We start from the raw sequence: 14,773 nt of genomic DNA on the forward strand, positions 1-14,773 counted from the left end.
AAGTAAAAGGGGAAGGCTGAGACGAGCAATCGGATTGTCGATTCTTATGGTCGCGAGATAGAGAAGACGTTGATGATGGAGGTAAAGTGGTGGGCCTGGTGGCTTTGCGGTGCCACTCATGGTAGCTAGAGACTGTAGGATTGAAGAGAGACCGTAGGGGGGCTGAGTGTGTGAAATATGATTTGGGGTTTTGGTAGAGTGTTTTGGGGTTTCCGCATTCTCGCCCATAAGATGGGTATTTGTTTTGATTTTAAAGACATCCCTTTTATTTAGCAAAGTAAAATTCTCAAAAGTATTAGAAACCTTATATAAATAAAGTAAAATAATTTCTTTAAAAAGTTAGTGTTTATTAGTTAACGCAAACAGAAAAATATGTTGATATTCAAAACTGTAATTTATCATCAAACTATATTTTTTTATTGAAAATATTAAATTAACTAGATAAAGATAAAATATTTGTAGATATAAATTAAATAAATATATCATGTAAAAATACATGAGTTTGATCGAATTTGAAACTTTAAGGTGTTTAATGATTTCAAAGTGCAACTTAAGTGAATACTTTAATTTGTATAATTTAACACTAGGTTATATAATGAAAGCTTATTTTAAAAGTTTTACCGATCAGAAAATTAAACCTAAAATCGATTTTTTTTTTCTCCTTTTTGGTCTGGCGGTTTCTCAAATTTCAGAAAAGCGAAACCCAAGCTCTATTTCCTTTTGTCGGCAAGTATTAATTTTTTATCAATATGGAAGTTTTGGGATTAGCCCTTATTTTTATTGCAAATATTTAATTTCCTTCTAAAGAAATAAGGTAACAATTTTTAGTGTTACCATAAAATGTTACCTATTTTAAAAGTGTTACCATAAACTGTTACCTATTTTAAAAGTGTTACCATAAACTGTTACATATTTTAAAAGTGTTACCATAAAATGTTACCTATGTTAAAAGTGTTACCTTGAGTGTTACATTTTAAAAAAAATGTTACCTAAGTGTTACTTAAAAATCTAGTAATTTTTTATTTCAAAAAGTGTTACCAATGCGTGTTACATAAGCTCAATTATGTACTAGTGCAAGATAATTAGAGATAATTATGGTCAAAGTTTTATCTTGGCAAACGTACAAGTCAAAGTGTTGCAATTTTTTTGAAACAGATAAAATATATATATAATTGTTGTAAAGCTCGTTTAAGTATTTTTACTCTGTATTAAATAAGTTGTACTCCCTTCGTCCCATAATATAGTACTCGTTTGACCAAAATCACGGTTATTAAGGTAAAGAATAACATTGATAATAAAACAATAATTATTTGTACTTTCAAGATAAAATACATGTTAGGTGGCTTTTATGGAGAGAGAAATTAGAGATTAAAGGTGTGTATATAATAAATGAGCATCAAAAAGACAAAAATCAAGCACATGGGTTGATTAAAAGTCAAAAAGTACAATTTTCAAAATAAAAATTCTGACTTTTTAGGACAATATTGGATTTACAATTAGTGCATGAGGGTATTATGGGTATGTAGACACCTACTTTTGTCCCCATTCCCGAAAGGGAAGGTTCGATGATGAAAACATAAATCTCCACTTGGCAACGCATCTCCTATAAAATAAAGAATCTCAATCACCCTTCTCATTTCACCCGAAATCTGCTATTTATAGAAACCTGCTATTTATGGAAACCTTCTAAAAATGGTAACTGCCATAAAGGGTAGTTGCTAAAAGTAGTAAGAATAATAAGATAGAAACCTGTCAGAATTAGGTGTTGCACTCCAACATAAATCCTAAAAGAGATAGAAATTGTAAAAGGAATTCTATTCCTATCGCAGTTCGATAAAAGAGTTAACGTATTAATTAAACTCATAACGAACCTAGAGTTCGTAAAGGGCCCAGACGCATTCCGTCGTAAATTGATACGCACCAAATAACTCGGATTAAGTCTCTTAATGGACTCCGTACTCTGGAGTCCAATCTGACAAAGAATTCTGCCCAGACCCTATTTTTAACGCCCAGCCCTGGGCGCCGAAATCTTTGACGCCCAGAGCTGGGCGCCGAAAATACCTGGGACGGATTCTTTTCCTCATCCGTTTCGTATTCAAATTCCTGAAAATCTATCTTTCTACGCCACTCTTTCCTATAAATAGACCCCTAAAGCCGACGTAAAAACAACACACAATTATTATTCTGAGTATTGACTCTAAACCCCTAAGCCTAAGCCTCACGCTGCAAAACTGATCACGCGTTCTGTCGCAATCGATCCAAAAATCGAACAGAACGTATCCTGTCCTATAATTTGAGATTCGTTAAATAAAAGGAGAAATAGCAAAGTCAAAGTGGTTAGTTTTCTGAGAACCGTGACGCACCTCTCAAGGGTGCGTCGTAATGTGTCCCTCTTCCATGGTTTAATTGCTTTCCTCGCCCTTTTATGAACTGTTAAACTAATTAAATCTGATTGTTCTATCACGCCTAATAAAGATAATATTTTTGGGAAATTGGATTATCATGCTAGGTCCCTTAAAACAATCTAAATCAGATAATCGCGATCGATCTAGTATTATATGTTGCATATTGTTAAAATCAATTCAGATTAGTTTAATAGTTAACGCATGTCCCTTCAATTATTTATGCTGAGCTAGTAAGGATATCCTGCCTCTGGAGTTATCGAAGAGCGAGTACTCCTCTCGGTAGTTACAGTCCCCCGAACCCTCAATCTCTACCTTGCGGGTGTATGTTGAGAGATCCCCACACCAGGGATCACAAGGGAACCTACGGCCGTCGTGGTCAAACATAATTGCACTCCCTTTATGTCACGATAACCGGGTTTTGTCAGTTTTTCTCATTGTCGTTAAAAACTGAATGGCGACTCCTATATTACTAGTCAATTGGGTGTAAACTCACAGGAAATCCAATTACACTTGATTTGACAAAAAGAAACGTCACACCCACGAGGGACAAGGTCACGCATTGGCCTCGTGCTTTTTCGATCCCCTCACAGGGTAAAAAGTACTTATGTTCTTTCTCGTACGAAGTACTTATGTTCTTTCTCGTAATGTGTCCCTCTTCCATGGTTTAATTGCTTTCCTCGCCCTTTTATGAACTGTTAAACTAATTAAATCTGATTGTTCTATCACGCCTAATAAAGATAATATTTTTGGGAAATTGGATTAACATGCTAGGTCCCTTAAAACAATCTAAATCAGATAATCGCGATCGATCTAGTATTATATGTTGCATATTGTTAAAATCAATTCAGATTAGTTTAATAGTTAACGCATGTCCCTTCGATTATTTATGCTGAGCTAGTAAGGATATCCTGCCTCTGGAGTTATCGAAGAGCGAGTACTCCTCTCGGTAGTTACAGTCCCCCGAACCCTCAATCTCTACCTTGCGGGTGTATGTTGAGAGATCCCCACACCAGGGATCACAAGGGAACCTACGGCCGTCGTGGTCAAACATAATTGCACTCCCTTTATGTCACGATAACCGGGTTTTGTCAGTTTTTCTCATTGTCGTTAAAAACTGAATGGCGACTCCTATATTACTAGTCAATTGGGTGTAAACTCACAGGAAATCCAATTACACTTGATTTGACAAAAAGAAACGTCACACCCACGAGGGACAAGGTCACGCATTGGCCTCGTGCTTTTTCGACCCCCTCACAGTGGCGACTCCACTGGGGATAGTGAAAGAAATACTCGTGCTTGTAGGTAATCAAAATAGCCGAAGGGTGAAACGATCCTACCCCGCGTTTATTTCCCTATCAAGCTGGGACGACCTGAAAATCAGCATATTAATGTGAACGGACAGAACTGCATAACGAATCTTGGCTCCCTTAGATGTTTCATCTCAGGAGTTGGGACTAAGGATACCCATCGCCAACCGGGGGGTGCATACGCTTTGAATGTTGTCCACTCGGCACTTTCGCTAGTAGTACACCCGTCCCAAACCCAATCGCTCGCCCATTAGGTTCCTCTCATCGGTGCATGCCCCCTTGGCTTACATCGTGATTGGCCTCTTGGACGAAATTCGTCTGTTGAAGGCACTACCTAGACCGGGGCATGTGTTGGATCTGCGATAGAAGCGGTACCAAGCCAGGCGCAAACACTACCCATAGAAGCCTATCATAAAATTACATGACATGTTATTATTGCCTCATGATGTAATGTTAGTTATGTGTAGCGAAATATATGATTGTGTGTGGTAAACAATCCTAGAAAACCAACGACCTTAAAAAATTGCCCAAACATTCATAAACCAATTGCCCAAAGAGTTATACCTAAATACGTGTTCCGCAAACCCGAACGATCGCCACAAAAATAAGCGACGCTCGGGATGGCCTGTAACGAATCCCACAAACGCTGCACAACGCGTAAAGGACGTTATTAGGCAAGCACGCTAAATCGAAGTCGCATAAACAAAAAGTAGACGCAAACAGAAAACGAGAACCAGCCAGGGACGCATTTTCAACGCCCCTGGCTGGGCGCCGAAATTTCTCACGCCCTACGCTGGGCGCTGAAGTTGCTGCCTGGCCTTTTGATCAGGCACAACAGCCTCGGTGCCCACGCATGAAGAAAATACGTAGCAAAAAAAAAATTTCGTGAATTTTTTTTGCTACGAGGGCGTATGAAAAAGCACTCGATTCCAAAAGAGACTTATATAAAAAAAAAAAACTCTTTGTGTCGTTGATAGGCCTCCTACGACGGCAATGTTCGGCTCCAAAACCGAGCACGCTAATTGAAATAACTTTTAATGTCACATGGGCAATGTATTCAAAAAATAATGTTCAAATAGAGTCTTCAAAGAAAAATAATGTTCGAATAAAAAAATAAATCCGAGTCTAGACTAGGCTATGCCAAAGTACAATCTAAATCCTAAGTCTTAGTTGTCTTATCCATAGAATCGGTCCTAATGCTTGGTGTCGTTCTGCAAGTTAAAAGGTTAAACCATATTGAGTCTCCCTTCCTAACATTTAAATCAATAAGCACCCATATGTAATTGTCATCCCTTGCTAAAAATCTACGGCCTCAATACTCTCTCTCACCAACAAAAATAATATATTATAGTATTTGCAAAATGGAAACAGTCACATTTTGAAAATCATTCCCCCATAGTCGCACAACCCCCAAAGTGAACCTAAGGTGTCAATACCATTGGCAAGAAAAATTAATGGCCTCAAGGCTTATGATCACATTGGGTCACGACTATTATAGTCCTCTCGAGCCACTCGCTCCTTGAAATACTCCTAAGTACGGACTAAAAGATTTTCCATGAATGCAACATGACGAACCATGAAAATACCCAAATCGGCATACCATAAGGCTACCATTGGGGTAAAGCAATACACACTAAGAGGGAAGCCGCACTAATGATTCTAGTCTTGCAAAAATAAAAATTCGATCTCCCCAACTAACTACCTTGCCAACATTAAGCAAAATGGCGCATGACAAATGAACACCCAAGGGTTAAAATCTAAAGTGTCAACCAACGAAAGTTATGGTCCAATTAGCCTAAGTCTGAGAGTTGCTTGGTCAAGTGTTATAGGCTTACGCCACGTCATCATTTTGAGTCTAGGCCACCTCATTGTATTCATACACGGGTTATAATCAGAAAGATTAATGAAAGTTCTAGTCTAAATTACAACTTCCAATTAAATCCCGAAAACTGTAAAAAATTATTTCCGATGTAATTCTTTCGTTAAATTCCAATAAGGTAAAAACAACATTTTGAATCAACGCTATTTGCACATTTTAAGAAACGACTAAATACGCTTGCAAAGTAAGACAATTTAAAGGTCCACCCTAGACCTACCAAAGCTAAAGGTCCACCCTAGGCTTACTAAGCTAAAGGTCCACCCTACGCTTACTAAGTTAAAGGTCCACTATAGGCCTACCAAACGAGGCTCACTCAGTCTCGCCTCGTGACTCAAAGACCACAACCATATATCTTTTAGCCCAAATAAAAAAATTGAAGGATTTGTGTTGGGGAGAAATCCCAAGCAAAAAGAAAAAATAGAAAGAGAAAAGGGAGAGCGAAAAGAGCGAGCCATGAAATACTTAGCCCGTACCTCCCAAAGTACGAAATCTACCCAAGTAAAACGAAAGAAAAGAATTGAGTCAACCAATCCATAAAATTCTACGATGTCTACCCTTTCCAATCCTTATGTTCTTAGACGCCTTCGCTCTGGGGCCCCTGTTCAGCTCATTTAACCCATCCATGTTCTCATTGCCATAACCCAAGAAACCATTACCTCGACTCTTGTTCTTGAACTTGTTATCAACTGCAAACCACGTGCGGCCATTGACACGTGCGTCATACCCATTATATCCAAAACCTGCTCTTACATCACCATTAGCATAATGACCATATAACTTGTTTGAATACATCCTGTTGATATACCCTTGAGCCGTCCCCATGTTATTCATTGGCCTTGGTTGATGTAATCCTCGTGCTTGACTAATACCTATCCTATCTCATTCAACCCATCTTTCAAACCGTCTTGAGTCACGAATAAAAAAGAAGACAAATGAAAAGTACAAAAAATAATAAATAATAAAAAAGAAAACTTTGCAAAGCGCCTTTAAAAGTTCGTCTAAAAAGAAAAAGAAGCATTTAGCGCACCAAAAAGATCCGCTCAGAAATCATTTTCAGCGCCCACAGCTGGGCGCCGAAATCTTTAACGCCCCAGCTGGGCGCTGAATCTCTCTGCTTGCCAATTTTTGTCCAGAAGTGCTCATCATTTTATCCGCACATGCACGAAAAAATAACGAACACTTGGAGGGGTACAACACGTATTCAGATATACGTACCACCAAAAAAAATACATGTACTCAAAAAAAATATATAACAAATTTTTGGCTTACACCAAAGCAACAGATTAAAATAATAATAAACTTCACTTATTCTACCGTTTCAAATAATATGTTTCCACCTCAGAACGTACTTGTTTAAAATCGGCATTCTAAGAAACCATTTTCTAGGCTAGAACTACGCGCGACCTGATTCTGACAAGATACGTAGGCAATCCTTACCAAAGATTCGGTACAATAAAAAAAAAACATATATAAACTGTGCAAAAAGTGTTAGACATATAAAAATATAAAAAAGAGGAGAAACAAAAAATGAAAATGAAAAATAAAATACGCCTTTATTGAAAAATAATAAGAAGGAAAACAAAGTGCTAAGAAATGAAAAAACAAACACAACTGAAATAAATAAAGGGCACCTACACCCTAGCAAGAACTACACTACTCTAGTTCTTCCGGATCATCAAATAAAGTCTTGTAGAGGGCAATGTTCGCAGGATCCACCCCCACAGTCTTCTGCGCTGCCCCTATATCAATCTCCATAAGAACCGGCTCCTGGACACTAACTTCCAAAGATGCCAAGGCTTCAGAAACATTCTCGGTTATAGCCCGCTCAGCCTCAAGGGCACAGACAATGGTGGGAGAAGAATTATTATCATCAACTAGACTAGTCACTGTTTCTACAGGCGGCTGAGCCTTCCTAACCCATACATTGTTCCGGCGACGATCTCCGCGAGAGCCTGCACTTCTTTTAACAACAGCAGGCCCCTTCATGTTAGGCATCTTTTTAGGCCTAGAACTGGAACGGGGAGGAACTTCCTTTCGCTTTCGATCAGGACGAGCTTTCATAGTCTTAATACCATGGGTGCGAGGATTGGCAGAATCACGGCCCTCATATCTGACCCGAATGCGAGGTATCAAAAGCTTAGCCGACTCCCCATTTCGAGCCTCGGTCCTCACGGCTTTATCATCGGAGCTCATCCACAACTTGTATTTTTCAGAAAGACCCACAAAGCCATTTGTTGCTACGGCCCAACGCGGGAGACCATCATAATACTTAGCCCACGCTTGAACCCGTGCTTGTGAAAAGGCCGCTACTTTAGGTGGTACCGTATCAGAAAAGGGGATAGTCTGCCTTAAACCGTATTGACGCATGACTCGATAAGGGAAAATATAAATGGGCCGAGATAGCCCCAACAAGGAAACATAAACCGATACATCAGAACCCCCCATCATAGTAGTCAAACCCCACCACGGTACCACCCACTTAATAGAACAGATACCATGTAAAAAAGGAGGCCCACTCGGCCTCGTCTTGGCCTCGGTGCAAATATTTTTGGTTACCCAAGGCTATAGGGCGATAATGTTTAGGATCGACAGGAGTTTCCAAGAGCCTAAGCCGTTCCATGAGCCAAATCTGCAAAAAAAAAAAAAAAAAAAACGGGTACGATCAGAAAAAATAATAATAATAAGAAAACGGTTCCTGGGACGCAGTTTCAACGCCCAGGACCAGGCGCCGAAAATTCTAGCGCCCAGCCCTGGGCGCTGAAACTCAGCCCCAAGGCAGAGCGAATAAAAAATATGCAAAAAAAACGTATACGTGCGCAAAGAAAAATCGATTACCTGCAGCAATAGGGGGCTTCCCCTAAAATATTCAGATTTGGCATCCTTCTTCAGCTCATCCGCACTCAGCAAAGTCTCGGCAACAACCAGCGGCATAATAGAATAGCAACTTTCCATCTGGCTAATCAAGGGGATCAACCTTATGTCACCGGACTCACCATTGTTATTCGACAACAAATAATGATTCAACAAGCAAAATACAAGGGCTCGAATGTTTAATTTCTGTTCGGTCATATTCTTACTAGGCCTAAAGTGATGTTTTACAAGTTTTGCCAAATTAACCTCATCACCTACAACAATTTCAGCAAGCATGTTAGCATCTAGTCCTAGGAAAGCCCCTATGGTTGTTTTACCCTCTTCAATAGTGCCAGGAGTGGTAGGGGTAGCATTAGTAGGATAACCAAGGATCGCAGCAAATTCATCTGGCAAAGGACATATTTCGTTGCCCCGAAAGACAAAAACATGATGATCGGAATCCCAAAAGCTTAGGGCTGCATGCAGAAAATTATAGTCAATGTTAATTTGTTGTAAGCCTAAAAGTGCCTCTAAGTGGTATTTTTTCAACAAAGCCTTTTCTGTAGGAGTAAGGGCCCATAGCCAACGCCTACTAGCCCGTTGGAGTGAGAAAGTAGGAATCGACATGACAAAAGCAAGGAGTAACTAAAACACAGCAAAGAAAGAAGGAAATTGAGAGTGATGGAAAATAGGGACGTATATAGCCCCTATATATAGCTGAACGCATCAAGTGATATCCTGATCCCATTCGGAAACGCGTTAAGAAATCCGAAAATCAAAATTCGCCAGGAAAGGACTTTCAGCGCCCATGGCTGGGCGTCGGAATAATTAACGCCTAGCCTTGGGCGCCGAAAATGCAGCCCAAGGCCTAGATTTCACAAAACGCGGAACAGGAAAGGACTTAAAATCGTGTCGCTAGACACGAGGCCCTATTGCAATTAAGATCAAGCCCAAAAGTACCTTTAGCACCCAAATAGCAAAAATGAATGTTAAAACTTGGTCGAAACTTAGACTTGTCTCAAGGAATATATGTGTACACTTTTTAAAACAAATATGAGCAAAATAAATATCAAAGTCATTCTTCGAAACACCAAAAAAAAATCGTTAAGTCGTTGGTTTCTCAAAATAAAAAATGTTTGTCTGTCAAAAGATTAATCCGGGCCAAGCCAAACCGGATGTTATGGGAAAATAAACTTTGTCGCTCGAAAACTGAAGTCGCACTCCACGACTTCACCAAAATAGCACACCACTATAAAGGTCGCTCGCACATACGAGCGCGACCCCAAACATGATTAAAAGACGTTATAAACATCCCTCTCTTGGCAAAAAGTGACCGACAAGCCCAAGTACTTGGGGGCTCGCGAAAAAAATATATACTCCAACAAAGAGTGCGCGGAGTCAAAATCATATTCCCGGACTACGCTATATATAGTCCCATGTTTGGATAAACTAAAAAAAACGGACTTCGATCTCAGAGCAAAGGTCGCCGTTGATACTTGTACGTGGTCCTCTGATCAAAGACCCAAGTGGTGGCAAAATCGAGCCATAAAGACTAGCTCAAAAACCACGAAAGAAGATGACCACAAAGCAATGGTCCGTCTAAGCACGTTGTCAACCCATATTCAGGTCACAACGAAAATTCGAGCATCCCTCGAAAGAATTCGCTCCTGCGAGAATGAATAAGAAAAGAAATTCTCAAAAGAAATCACAAGAACCAATGAAATAGGGACTTGCCCACCTCAATTGGGCAAAATCGCGCCATGAACCGCGCGAGTTCCAAATCGAAAAACGAATTCATGGACGTCCACCCTCAACGGACAAGGCTCGCCATCTTCAGCCGGCGGGGTCTGCGTCACTAGCCGCTCAGGTCCTTAGTCGTTGCAGCGATAACCTTTTCTGGTTTTCCGTTTTTCCAAAAAAAGCGATGTGAGTAGCTTTCTTTTTTTTAAAGGATTGGTTTTCCGTTTTTCCAAAAAAGCGATGTGAGTAGCTTTCTTTTTTTTAGGATTGGTTTTCCGTTTTTCCAAAAAAAGCGATGTGAGTAGCTTTCCTTTTTTAAAGGATTGGTTTTCCGTTTTTCCAAAAAAAGCGATGTGAGTAGCTTTCCTTTTTTTTAAAGGATTGGTTTTCCGTTTTTCCAAAAAAGCGATGTGAGTAGCTTTCCCTTTAAAAGATTGGTTTTCCGTTTTTCCAAAAAAAAAGCGATGTGAGTAGTTTTCCTTTTTTCCAAAAAGTAAAGGATTGGTTTTCCGTTTTTTCAAAAAAAGAACGATGTGCTGGATTTTCCTTCGTTTTACGTCCCATAAAAACAAGGGGGTTTTCTCGTTTAGCTAACCCTGAAAATGAGAACCTTTAAAACATTTTTACCTCGTGTTTGGGCTTGGCTAGGCCCAATTACACTTTATAGCTTTGATTTCGAAAACATCAAGTAGCTACTCCCAATGACAAAGTGAGGGAGTTTTCTACGCCTCTTTAGATACTTCCAATGACAAAGTGAGGGAGTTTCTATACTATCCGTTGACAAATCCCAATGACACGTGAGGGATATGTCGACACTTCAAGTGATGACCCTTAAGTCAAATGTTATCACTCGGGGGCTCGTGAGACCCTCGCAAAAAACAGGTCACCATGGCTTGTGTGACGCACTCCGTCTAATACTTTGACCATCGTCTTACTCCAAGACTCAGTCAAAGTGGGGGCTAACTGTAGACACCTACTTTTGTCCCCATTCCCGAAAGGGAAGGTTCGATGATGAAAACATAAATCTCCACTTGGCAACGCATCTCCTATAAAATAACGAATCTCAATCACCCTTCTCATTTCACCCGAAACCTGCTATTTATAGAAACCTGCTATTTATGGAAACCTGCTAAAAATGGTAACTGCCGTAAAGGGTAGTTGCTAAAAGTAGTAAGAATAAAAATATAGAAACCTGTCAAAATTAGGTGTTGCACTCCAACATAAATCCTAAAAGAGATAGAAATTGTAAAAGGAATTCTATTCCTATCGCAGTTCGATAAAAGAGTTAACGTATTAATTAAACTCATAACGAACCTAGAGTTCGTAAAGGGCCCAGACGCATTCCGTCGTAAATTGATACGCACCAAATAACTCGGATTAAGTCTCTTAATGGACTCCGTACTCTGGAGTCCAATCTGACAAAGAATTCTGCCCAGACCCTATTTTTAACGCCCAGCCCTGGGCGCCGAAATCTTTGACGCCCAGAGCTGGGCGCCGAAAATACCTGGGACGGATTCTTTTCCTCATCCGTTTCGTATTCAAATTCCTGAAAATCTATCTTTCTACGCCACTCTTTCCTATAAATAGACCCCTAAAGCCGACGTAAAAACAACACACAATTATTATTCTGAGTATTGACTCTAAACCCCTAAGCCTAAGCCTCACGCTGCAAAACTGATCACGCGTTCTGTCGCAATCGATCCAAAAATCGAACAGAACGTATCCTGTCCTATAATTTGAGATTCGTTAAATAAAAGGAGAAATAGCAAAGTCAAAGTGGTTAGTTTTCTGAGAACCGTGACGCACCTCTCAAGGGTGCGTCGTAATGTATCCCTCTTCCATGGTTTAATTGCTTTCCTCGCCCTTTTATGAACTGTTAAACTAATTAAATCTGATTGTTCTATCACGCCTAATAAAGATAATATTTTTGGGAAATTGGATTATCATGCTAGGTCCCTTAAAACAATCTAAATCAGATAATCGCGATCGATCTAGTATTATATGTTGCATATTGTTAAAATCAATTCAGATTAGTTTAATAGTTAACGCATGTCCCTTCAATTATTTATGCTGAGCTAGTAAGGATATCCTGCCTCTGGAGTTATCGAAGAGCGAGTACTCCTCTCGGTAGTTATAGTCCCCCGAACCCTCAATCTCTACCTTGCGGGTGTATGTTGAGAGATCCCCACACCAGGGATCACAAGGGAACCTACGGCCGTCGTGGTCAAACATAATTGCACTCCCTTTATGTCACGATAGCCGGGTTTTGTCAGTTTTTCTCATTGTCGTTAAAAACTGAATGGCGACTCCTATATTACTAGTCAATTGGGTGTAAACTCACAGGAAATCCAATTACACTTGATTTGACAAAAAGAAACGTCACACCCACGAGGGACAAGGTCACGCATTGGCCTCGTGCTTTTTCGATCCCCTCACAGGGTAAAAATTAATGATTTAAAATAGAAATAAGCACATCATTTAGGAACACCATTTTAGGACAATAGGCACTATATTATGGGACGAAGGGAGTACTATTTTTTGGTAATAGTTCATATCTCTAGGTCAACGAAGTACTTATGTTCTTTCTCGTAGACTTTTGAACTTTTTATATGTATGATATTCAAAGATAAATAGGTAATGAGGTCAGAGGTTCATGTTGATGGTTTTCCTACTCAAATTAGGATAATGTCAATCACAATATAGAATATTGCCGAGACATGGCTCTAGCCCATGAAAAATCACAAGTGATCGAACTAAAAAATTAGGAATCTCAAACATGAGGGGGAGTTTTGAAACAAGTCTTCCCAAATAACACATGTGAGTGTCCTAATATGAAAGAGTTAATAACCCTTATTGCCATATGGTTTTAAGGTGGAACTTCCTATTGTCTTGTCAAGTGGACTCTCTCAATCGAATGACGGGTACGTCCTATGCCCGTATTTTACAAATACACACATGTCAATACGTACGGTTATCAAAAAATAATAAAAAAAATATATCAATATGTACTACGTTACAATCACCTTATGTTTCATACTTCGTATTAAGTTTCTTTAAGACTACTAGATCAATGTATATGTGGGTTCAACTTTCTATAAAGAACTTTACGTACACGTTACACATGGACTGACCCCACAACCTGTTTACATAGCGATGATCGATCTAGGTTAAGTTCATTTTCAAGGACCATGAGCAAACAACTTTTATGATTTTGGTCATTAATGTTGATGGAACCCTAAGTGTTTAAAGTTGTTGATCGAAGTATTGGTGTTTGTAGGGTTTTTGAGGTAGATTCTTACAAAGTATTTTATATAGAAGAGAGATGAATGCATGATAGTACGTCCGGTTTATTAGAGCTTAGCTCCAACCACAATTAATCCGACTCGGGTCTCCCACTTAGCTATTATTTATAAGTTGGTCTTCCAACAAAGAGGTTTTGCATACGGTCATGCCCGAATCCAATATCTCGGGCATGATAGGCATCAAGATGCATGCATAATTGCATATGCATGTTTGTCTAAATATAACCATTCGCCCATCACTGTGTCTGGTTCTTGCACATGAAAGGAGAATGGTTAGCTCAACTATATATAATACTTTTATATCACTAAATTTACGGCAATAATTAGCCGAAATATGCGTTATGTCTAATTAGTAATTACCAACATGTTTCGTCAACGACCCATTAATTCTTATCGGACCATGACCGTTATGGGCATATGCCCCACCTAATCCTTAAATAAATCAAATGTTAAATCTAACAAAATTCTATCTTCAGTCAACTACGGTGGCGATATTTCTATAACGGATGAAGTATATTTTTTTTGGTGTTACTATCCGGTTTACCCTTAAGACTAATTTGATTCGAGGCAAATTCTGCGTGGGTAGGATCTAGTTCTCTCCCAATTTTTGTTGCTTGGGGTCGAACACACGGTTCGTCATACCAAGTTCAACCTCAATCACCACTAAACCATCATGCAATTGGTAAAATTCTTTATATGGTAAAATTCTTTATATATAACTAATGGTAATACTCCGTAGACTTACTACTATCCCCTAAAAAAAAGACTCTGAGGTAACTATCCATAAAAAATATATAACTAAATAAAAGAAGTAGGTTATCCTGTATGACGGAATCGAAAATCTCTAAAATTGGTCTAAACGTTGTATTCACGACCTTTATTTTCGGGATAATTATGGCTTTATCGGACCCGTGATAATGCTAGAGGAACGATAGTTTTCTACGGATTGCATAAGGCCTTTGGAGGCATTTAGATGGTTCTAAGTTCTAACCATCTACTCCAGCTAGGGATGACATTTTAGTCGGTTTTCTTATAAAACTCATTTTGTTGAATCAAGGTTATTTCATTCGTTCATGTGATCAATTAGTGGATGTTTATGATTCTAAATAATTTTATATAACCCTCGGATGTACTTGTGTTACCCCTAAGAGAGATTATGGGTGGTTAGAACTATCAACTTTAAATAACATTTTAGTCCCTTCTTAATTACAAAACCAAAGTCGTTCAATCAAGATTGATCATTCCTAACCTTTAAGTGACCAACTAGAGGGTCTTTAAGGCTCAGAACTA

Source organism: Spinacia oleracea, chromosome 2, assembly GCF_020520425.1.
Source record: "Spinacia oleracea cultivar Varoflay chromosome 2, BTI_SOV_V1, whole genome shotgun sequence".
Taxonomy (NCBI): Eukaryota; Viridiplantae; Streptophyta; class Magnoliopsida; order Caryophyllales; family Amaranthaceae; genus Spinacia; species Spinacia oleracea.